The sequence below is a fragment of the Callionymus lyra genome, unplaced genomic scaffold (assembly GCF_982586985.1).
Source record: "Callionymus lyra unplaced genomic scaffold, fCalLyr1.hap1.1 HAP1_SCAFFOLD_127, whole genome shotgun sequence".
NCBI classification, from domain to species: Eukaryota; Metazoa; Chordata; class Actinopteri; order Syngnathiformes; family Callionymidae; genus Callionymus; species Callionymus lyra.
In genome coordinates, this window is record NW_028258604.1 from 32,501 (window position 1) to 42,500 (window position 10,000).

The 10,000-nt window shown below is 60.1% G+C and overlaps 1 non-coding gene across 1 annotated transcript; it reads right to left on the reverse strand.

Moving 5' to 3' along the window:
• Positions 1 to 6,599: 6,599 nt before the first annotated feature.
• On the reverse strand, positions 6,600 to 6,718 carry LOC148058224 (5S ribosomal RNA). Its single transcript, XR_015710050.1, has one exon. It is a non-coding gene; the product is annotated as a 5S ribosomal RNA (ribosomal RNA).
• Between the last annotated feature and the right edge of the window lie 3,282 nt (positions 6,719 to 10,000).

A 10,000-nucleotide genomic window follows, 5' to 3' on the forward strand; every position in this document is an offset into this window, starting at 1 on the left:
TTGCGCTCGTGACATCAAAAAGACCACTTTTTGCAGAGCAGTCACACTCGGAAAAAATTTCTTTCGTCTGGCAAAAGAACCAGAGTTTTCAGCGGTCATCCACTCCAACCTTGTCCGACTTTGAGGCACCAGGCTCGGCCACCCTCCGAGCCTTTTCACTCCCTCTCCTGTTATGGTGCCTCCCTATTAACCTCTAGGTGGTTGCGCTCGTGACATCAAAAAGACCACTTTTTGCAGAGCAGTCACACTCGGGAAAAATTTCTTTCGTCTGGCAAAAGAACCAGAGTTTTCAGCGGTCATCCACTCCAACCTTGTCCGATTTTGAGGCACCAGGCTCGGCCACCCTCCGAGCCTTTTCACTCCCTCTCCTGTTATGGTGCCTCCCTATTAACCTCTAGGTGGTTGCGCTCGTGACATCAAAAAGACCACTTTTTTCAGAGCAGTCACACTCGGAAAAAATTTCTTTCGTCTGGCAAAAGAACCAGAGTTTTCAGCGGTCATCCACTCCAACCTTGTCCGATTTTGAGGCACCAGGCTCGGCCACCCTCCGAGCCTTTTCACTCCCTCTCCTGTTATGGTGCCTCCCTATTAACCTCTAGGTGGTTGCGCTCGTGACATCAAAAAGACCACTTTTTGCAGAGCAGTCACACTCGGGAAAAATTTCTTTCGTCTGGCAAAAGAACCAGAGTTTTCAGCGGTCATCCACTCCAACCTTGTCCGATTTTGAGGCACCAGGCTCGGCCACCCTCCGAGCCTTTTCACTCCCTCTCCTGTTATGGTGCCTCCCTATTAACCTCTAGGTGGTTGCGCTCGTGACATCAAAAAGACCACTTTTTTCAGAGCAGTCACACTCGGAAAAAATTTCTTTCGTCTGGCAAAAGAACCAGAGTTTTCAGCGGTCATCCACTCCAACCTTGTCCGATTTTGAGGCACCAGGCTCGGCCACCCTCCGAGCCTTTTCACTCCCTCTCCTGTTATGGTGCCTCCCTATTAACCTCTAGGTGGTTGCGCTCGTGACATCAAAAAGACCACTTTTTTCAGAGCAGTCACACTCGGGAAAAATTTCTTTCGTCTGGCAAAAGAACCAGAGTTATCAGCGGTCATCCACTCCAACCTTGTCCGATTTTGAGGCACCAGGCTCGGCCACCGTCCGAGCCTTTTCACTCCCTCTCCTGTTATGGTGCCTCCCTATTAACCTCTAGGTGGTTGCGCTCGTGACATCAAAAAGACCACTTTTTTCAGAGCAGTCACACTCGGGAAAAATTTCTTTCGTCTGGCAAAAGAACCAGAGTTATCAGCGGTCATCCACTCCAACCTTGTCCGACGTTGAGGCACCGATGTCGGCCAAGTTCTGAGCGTTCCACCGCCGAATGCCACTGGTCCTCAACACAGCGGACTTCCAATCCAACCTTGTCCGACTTTGAGGCACCGAAGTCGGCCTCAGCCCGAGCCTTCCCCCGCCGACCTCACTGGAGCCCGCCATCCAGGGACCGGCGGAGGTCGCCCGCATGACCACGGCAAAGTGTCTCAAAGTCGGGCACGACCGCTCGAGTCACCCGCCAACCCGGTCCGGGGCACCTCCAGGGACCGGCGGAGGTCGCCCGCATGACCGCGGCAAAGTGTCTCAAAGTCGGGCATGACCGCTTGAGTCACCCGCCAACCCGGTCCGGGGCACCTCCAGGGACCGGCGGAGGACGCCCGCATGACCGCGACAAAGTGTCTCAAAGTCGGGCACGACCGCTCGAGTCACCCGCCAACCCGGTCCGGGGCACCTCCAGGGACCGGCGGAGGACGCCCGCATGACCGCGACAAAGTGTCTCAAAGTCGGGCACGACCGCTCGAGTCACCCGCCAACCCGGTCCGGGGCACCTCCAGGGACCGGCGGAGGACGCCCGCATGACCGCGACAAAGTGTCTCAAAGTCGGGCACGACCGCTCGAGTCACCCGCCAACCCGGTCCGGGGCACCTCCAGGGACCGGCGGAGGATGCCCGCATGACCGCGACAAAGTGTCTCAAAGTCGGGCACGACCGCTCGAGTCACCCGCCAACCCGGTCCGGGACACCTCCAGGGACCGGCGGAGGACGCCCGCATGACCGCGACAAAGTGTCTCAAAGTCGGGCATGACCGTTCGAGTCACCCGCCAACCCGGTCCGGGGCACCTCCAGGGACCGGCGGAGGAGGCCCGCATGACCGCGACAAAGTGTCTCAAAGTCGGGCATGACCGCTCGAGTCACCCGCCAACCCGGTCCGGGGCACCTCCAGGGACCGGCGGAGGACGCCCGCATGACCGCGACAAAGTGTCTCAAAGTCGGGCATGACCGTTCGAGTCACCCGCCAACCCAGTCCGGGGCACCTCCAGGGACCGGCGGAGGAGGCCCGCATGACCGCGACAAAGTGTCTCAAAGTCGGGCATGACCGCTCGAGTCACCCGCCAACCCGGTCCGGGGCACCTCCGGGGACCGGCGGAGGACGCCCGCATGACCGCGACAAAGTGTCTCAAAGTCGGGCACGACCGCTCGAGTCACCCGCCAACCCGGTCCGGGGCACCTCCAGGGACCGGCGGAGGACGCCCGCATGACCGCGACAAAGTGTCTCAAAGTCGGGCACGACCGCTCGAGTCACCCGCCACCCCGGTCCGGGGCACCTCCAGGGACCGGCGGAGGACGCCCGCATGACCGCGACAAAGTGTCTCAAAGTCGGGCATGACCGCTCGAGTCACCCGCCAACCCGGTCCGGGGCACCTCCGGGGACCGGCGGAGGACGCCCGCATGACCGCGACAAAGTGTCTCAAAGTCGGGCAGGACCGCTCGAGTCACCCGCCAACCCGGTCCGGGGCACCTCCGGGGAGCAGTGGAGGTCGCTCGCATGACCGCGACAAAGTGTCTCAAAGTCGGGCACGACCGCTCGAGTCACCCGCCACCCCGGTCCGGGGCACCTCCAGGGACCGGCGGAGGACGCCCGCATGACCGCGACAAAGTGTCTCAAAGTCGGGCATGACCGCTCGAGTCACCCGCCAACCCGGTCCGGGGCACCTCCGGGGACCGGCGGAGGACGCCCGCATGACCGCGACAAAGTGTCTCAAAGTCGGGCAGGACCGCTCGAGTCACCCGCCAACCCGGTCCGGGGCACCTCCGGGGAGCAGTGGAGGTCGCTCGCATGACCGCGACAAAGTGTCTCAAAGTCGGGCATGACCGCTCGAGTCGCCCGCCATCCCGGTCCGGAGCTCAACACTTTGTCGTTTTTTCCACTCCCTCCCCATTAACCTCTAGGTGGTTGCGCTCGTGACATCAAAAAGACCACTTTTTGCAGAGCAGTCACACTCGGAAAAAATTCGTTTCGTCTGGCAAAAGAACCAGAGTTCTCAGCGGGCTTCCAGTCCAACCTTGTCCGATTTTGAGGCACCAGGCTCGGCCACAGTCCGAGCCCATTCACTCCCTCCCCTGTTGTACTCGCTCCCTATTAACCTCTAGGTGGTTGCGCTCGTGACATCAAAAAGACCACTTTTTGAGGAGCAGTCACACTTAGGAAAAATCCGTTTGCGCTCACACCATCCCTCCCCATTAACCTCTAGGTGGTTGCGCTCGTGACATCAAAAAGACCACTTTTTGAGGAGCAGTCACACTTAGGAAAAATCCGTTTGCGCTCACACCATCCCTCCCCATTAACCTCTAGGTGGTTGCGCTCGTGACATCAAAAAGACCACTTTTTGAGGAGCAGTCAGACACCGAGGTTTTCTGGATTTATGTCCGTTTTCCTGGTTCTCTGACTCGGGCACCTTGTGACCGACATCCCCCCCTTCCCTGGTTCTATTTTGCCGATACTTTGGTGAGTTTTCTACCCGCAAACCAAGCCCCCCAAGCCCGCCGCCTGGTGGGGGAGCATGCCGCCTGGCCCGGTTCTATTTTAGGTCACTTTGGTGAGTTTTCTACCCGCAAACCAAGCCCCCCAAGCCCGCCGCCTGGTGGGGGAAGAGGCCCCCTGGTCCCGGTTCTATTTTAGGACACTTTGGTGAGTTTTCTACCCGCAAACCAAGCCCCCCAAGCCCGCCGCCTGGTGGGGGAAGATGCCCCCTGGTCCCGGTTCTATTTTAGGACACTTTGGTGAGTTTTCTACCCGCAAACCAAGCCCCCCAAGCCCGCCGCCTGGTGGGGGAACATGCCCCCTGGTCCCGGTTCTATTTTAGGACACTTTGGTGAGTTTTCTACCCGCAAACCAAGCCCCCCAAGCCCGCCGCCTGGTGGGGGAACATGCCGCCTAGCCCGGTTCTATTTTAGGTCACTTTGGTGAGTTTTCTACCCGCAAACCAAGCCCCCCAAGCCCGCCGCCTGGTGGGGGAAGAGGCCCCCTGGTCCCGGTTCTATTTTAGGACACTTTGGTGAGTTTTCTACCCGCAAACCAAGCCCCCCAAGCCCGCCGCCTGGTGGGGGAACATGCCCCCTGGTCCTGGTTCTATTTTAGGACACTTTGGTGAGTTTTCTACCCGCAAACCAAGCCCCCCAAGCCCGCCGCCTGGTGGGGGAACATGCCCCCTGGTCCCGGTTCTATTTTAGGACACTTTGGTGAGTTTTCTACCCGGAAACCAAGCCCCCCAAGCCCGCCACCTGGTGGGGGAAGAGGCCCCCTGGTCCCGGTTCTATTTTAGGACACTTTGGTGAGTTTTCTACCCACACTGCAGGTCCCCAAATGCCGCCATCTGGTGGGGGAACATGCCGCCTGCACCGGTTCTATTTTAAGTCACTTTGGTGAGTTTTCTGCCCACACTACGGGTCCCCAAATGCCGCCATCTGGTGGGGGAACATGCCGCCTGCACCGGTTCTATTTTAAGTCACTTTGGTGAGTTTTCTACCCACACTACGGGTCCCCAAATGCCGCCATCTGGTGGGGGAACATGCCGCCTGCACCGGTTCTATTTTAAGTCACTTTGGTGAGTTTTCTACCCACACTACGGGTCCCCAAATGCCGCCATCTGGTGGGGGAACATGCCGCCTGCACCGGTTCTATTTTAAGTCACTTTGGTGAGTTTTCTGCCCACACTACGGGTCCCCAAATGCCGCCATCTGGTGGGGGAACATGCCGCCTGCACCGGTTCTATTTTAAGTCACTTTGGTGAGTTTTCTACCCACACTACGGGTCCCCAAATGCCGCCATCTGGTGGGGGAACATGCCGCCTGCACCGGTTCTATTTTAAGTCACTTTGGTGAGTTTTCTACCCACACTACGGGTCCCCAAATGCCGCCATCTGGTGGGGGAACATGCCGCCTGCACCGGTTCTATTTTAAGTCACTTTGGTGAGTTTTCTGCCCACACTACGGGTCCCCAAATGCCGCCATCTGGTGGGGGAACATGCCGCCTGCACCGGTTCTATTTTAAGTCACTTTGGTGAGTTTTCTGCCCACACTACGGGTCCCCAAATGCCGCCGCCTGGTGGGGGAACTGCCGCCTAGTCCCGGTTCTATTTTAGGTCACTTTTCTCACTTTCTGACCCACAAATAATGCCCCAAATGCCGCCGCCTGGTGGGGGGAACTGCCGCCTAGTCCCGGTTCTATTTTAGGTCACTTTTCTCACTTTCTGACCCACAAATAATGCCCCAAATGCCGCCGCCTGGTGGGGGGAACTGCCGCCTAGTCCCGGTTCTATTTTAGGTCACTTTTCTCACTTTCTGACCCACAAATAATGCCCCAAATGCCGCCGCCTGGTGGGGGGAACTGCCGCCTAGTCCCGGTTCTATTTTAGGTCACTTTTCTCACTTTCTGACCCACAAATAATGCCCCAAATGCCGCCGCCTGGTGGGGGGAACTGCCGCCTAGTCCCGGTTCTATTTTAGGTCACTTTTCTCACTTTCTGACCCACAAATAATGCCCCAAATGCCGCCGCCTGGTGGGGGGAACTGCCGCCTAGTCCCGGTTCTATTTTAGGTCACTTTTCTCACTTTCTGACCCACAAATAATGCCCCAAATGCCGCCGCCTGGTGGGGGGAACTGCCGCCTAGTCCCGGTTCTATTTTAGGTCACTTTTCTCACTTTCTGACCCACAAATAATGCCCCAAATGCCGCCGCCTGGTGGGGGGAACTGCCGCCTAGTCCCGGTTCTATTTTAGGTCACTTTTCTCACTTTCTTACCCACAAATAATGCCCCAAATGCCGCCGCCTGGTGGGGGGAACTGCCGCCTAGTCCCGGTTCTATTTTAGGTCACTTTTCTCACTTTCTGACCCACAAATAATGCCCCAAATGCCGCCGCCTGGTGGGGGGAACTGCCGCCTAGTCCCGGTTCTATTTTAGGTCACTTTTCTCACTTTCTGACCCACAAATAATGCCCCAAATGCCGCCGCCTGGTGGGGGGAACTGCCGCCTAGTCCCGGTTCTATTTTAGGTCACTTTTCTCACTTTCTTACCCACAAATAATGCCCCAAATGCCGCCGCCTGGTGGGGGGAACTGCCGCCTAGTCCCGGTTCTATTTTAGGTCACTTTTCTCACTTTCTTACCCACAAATAATGCCCCAAATGCCGCCGCCTGGTGGGGGGAACTGCCGCCTAGTCCCGGTTCTATTTTAGGTCACTTTTCTCACTTTTCTACCCACAAATAATGGCAAAAAAAAATGCTTACAGCACCCAGTATTCCCAGGCGGTCTCCCATCCAAGTACTAACTGGGCCCGACCCTGCTTGGCTTCCGAGATCAGACGAGATCGGGCTCATTCAGGGTGGTGTGGCCGTAAGCGAGGGAAGCGCTTGTGAAATGCCCCAAAGTGTTGAAAATGTTCCCCAGGCCCCTGGTTCCCCATCCCCGCAGGAGGAGGCTCCCCAGGCCCCCTGGTTCCCCATCCCCGCAGGAGGAGGCTCCCCAAGCCCCCTGGTGCAGGAGGAGGCTCCCCAGGCCCCTGGTTCCCCATCCCCGCAGGAGGAGGCTCCCCAGGCCCCCTGGTTCCCCATCCCCGCAGGAGGAGGCTCCCCAGGCCCCATGGTTCCCCATCACCGCAGGAGGAGGCTCCCCAGGCCCCCTGGTTCCCCATCCCCGCAGGAGGAGGCTCCCCAGGCCCCCTGGTGCAGGAGGAGGCTCCCCAGGCCCCCTGGTTCCCCATCCCCGCAGGAGGAGGCTCCCCAGGCCCCCTGGTTCTCCATGCCCGCAGGAGGAGGCTCCCCAGGCCCCTGGTTCCCCATCCCCGCAGGAGGAGGCTCCCCAGGCCCCCTGGTTCTCCATGCCCGTAGGAGGAGGCTCCCCAGGCCCCCTGGTTCTCCATCCCCGCAGGAGGAGGCTCCCCAGGCCCCCTGGTTCTCCATCCCCGCAGGAGGAGGCTCCCCAGGCCCCCATGTTCTCCATGCCCGCAGGAGGAGGCTCCCCAGGCCCCTTGGTTCTCCATCCCCGCAGGAGTAGGCTCCCCAGGCGCCCTGGTTCTCCATCCCCGCAGGAGGAGGCTCCCCAGGCCCCCTGGTTCTCCATCCCCGCAGGAGGAGGCTCCCCAGGCCCCATGGTTCCCCATCACCGCAGGAGGAGGCTCCCCAGGCCCCCTGGTTCCCCATCCCCGCAGGAGGAGGCTCCCCAGGCCCCCTGGTTCTCCATCCCCGCAGGAGGAGGCTCCCCAGACCCCCATGTTCTCCATGCCCGCAGGAGGAGGCTCCCCAGGCCCCTTGGTTCTCCATCCCCGCAGGAGGAGGCTCCCCAGGCCCCTGGTTCTCCATCCCCGCAGGAGGAGGCTCCCCAGGCCCCCTGGTTCTCCATGCCCGCAGGAGGAGGCTCCCCAGGCCCCCTGGTTCTCCATGCCCGCAGGAGGAGGCTCCCCAGGCCCCCATGTTCTCCATGCCCGCAGGAGGAGGCTCCCCAGGCCCCTTGGTTCTCCATCCCCGCAGGAGGAGGCTCCCCAGGCCCCTGGTTCCCCATCCCCGCAGGAGGAGGCTCCCCAGGCCCCCTGGTTCTCCATGCCCGCAGGAGGAGGCTCCCCAGGCCCCCTGGTTCTCCATGCCCGCAGGAGGAGGCTCCCCAGGCCCCCTGGTTCTCCATCCCCGCAGGAGGAGGCTCCCCAGGCCCCTGGTTCTCCATGCCCGCAGGAGGAGGCTCCCCAGGCCCCCTGGTTCTCCATGACCGCAGGAGGAGGCTCCCCAGGCCCCCTGGTTCTCCATCCCCGCAGGAGGAGGCTCCCCAGGCCCCCTGGTTCCCCATCCCCGCAGGAGGAGGCTCCCCAGGCCCCCTGGTTCTCCATCCCCGCAGGAGGAGGCTCCCCAGGCCCCCTGGTTCCCCATCCCCGCAGGAGGAGGCTCCCCAGGCCCCCTGGTTCTCCATGCCCGCAGGAGGAGGCTCCCCAGGCCCCCTGGTTCCCCATCCCCGCAGGAGGAGGCTCCCCAGGCCCCCTGGTTCTCCATCCCCGCAGGAGGAGGCCCCCCAGGCCCCTGGTTCCCCATCCCCGCAGGAGGAGGCTCCCCAGGCCCCCTGGTTCTCCATGCCCGCAGGAGGAGGCTCCCCAGGCCCCTGGTTGGGAGAGGGGGAAAAAGAGCAAAGTGTTTAAAAATGCCCCAAAGTGTTGAAAATGTTCCCCAGGCCCCTGGTTCCCCATCCCCGCAGGAGGAGGCTCCCCAGGCCCCCTGGTTGGGAGAGGGGGAAAAAGACCAAAGTGTTTAAAAATGCCCCAAAGTGTTGAAAATGTTCCCCAGGCCCCTGGCTCCCCATCCCCTCAGGAGGAGGCTCCCCAGGCCCCCTGGTTGGGAGAGGGGGAAAAAGAGCAAAGTGTTTAAAAATGCCCCAAAGTGTTGAAAATGTTCCCCAGGCCCCTGGTTCCCCATCCCCGCAGGAGGAGGCTCCCAAGGCCCCCTGGTTGGGAGAGGGGGAAAAAGAGCAAAGTGTTTAAAAATGCCCCAAAGTGTTGAAAATGTTCCCCAGGCCCCTGGTTCCCCATCCCCGCAGGAGGAGGCTCCCCAGGCCCCCTGGTTGGGAGAGGGGGAAAAAGAGCAAAGTGTTTAAAAATGCCCCAAAGTGTTGAAAATGTTCCCCAGGCCCCTGGTTCCCCATCCCCGCAGGAGGAGGCTCCCAAGGCCCCCTGGTTGGGAGAGGGGGAAAAAGAGCAAAGTGTTTAAAAATGCCCCAAAGTGTTGAAAATGTTCCCCAGGCCCCTGGTTCCCCATCCCCGCAGGAGGAGGCTCCCCAGGCCCCCTGGTTGGGAGAGGGGGAAAAAGACCAAAGTGTTTAAAAATGCCCCAAAGTGTTGAATAATGTTCCCCGGCCTCCTGGTACCCCATCCCCGCAGGAGGAGGCTCCCCAGGCCCCCTGGTTGGGAGAGGGGGAAAAAGAGCAAAGTGTTTAAAAATGCCCCAAAGTGTTGAAAATGTTCCCCAGGCCCCTGGTTCCCCATCCCCGCAGGAGGAGGCTCCCAAGGCCCCCTGGTTGGGAGAGGGGGGAAAAGAGCAAAGTGTTTAAAAATGCCCCAAAGTGTTGAAAATGTTCCCCAGGCCCCTGGTTCCCCATCCCCGCAGGAGGAGGCTCCCCAGGCCCCCTGGTTGGGAGAGGGGGAAAAAGAGCAAAGTGTTTAAAAATGCCCCAAAGTGTTGAAAATGTTCCCCAGGCCCCTGGTTCCCCATCCCCGCAGGAGGAGGCTCCCAAGGCCCCCTGGTTGGGAGAGGGGGAAAAAGAGCAAAGTGTTTAAAAATGCCCCAAAGTGTTGAAAATGTTCCCCAGGCCCCTGGTTCCCCATCCCCGCAGGAGGAGGCTCCCCAGGCCCCCTGGTTGGGAGAGGGGGAAAAAGACCAAAGTGTTTAAAAATGCCCCAAAGTGTTGAATAATGTTCCCCGGCCTCCTGGTACCCCATCCCCGCAGGAGGAGGCTCCCCAGGCCCCCTGGTTGGGAGAGGGGGAAAAAGAGCAAAGTGTTTAAAAATGCCCCAAAGTGTTGAAAATGTTCCCCAGGCCCCTGGTTCCCCATCCCCGCAGGAGGAGGCTCCCAAGGCCCCCTGGTTGGGAGAGGGGGAAAAAGAGCAAAGTGTTTAAAAATGCCCCAAAGTGTTGAAAATGTTCCCCA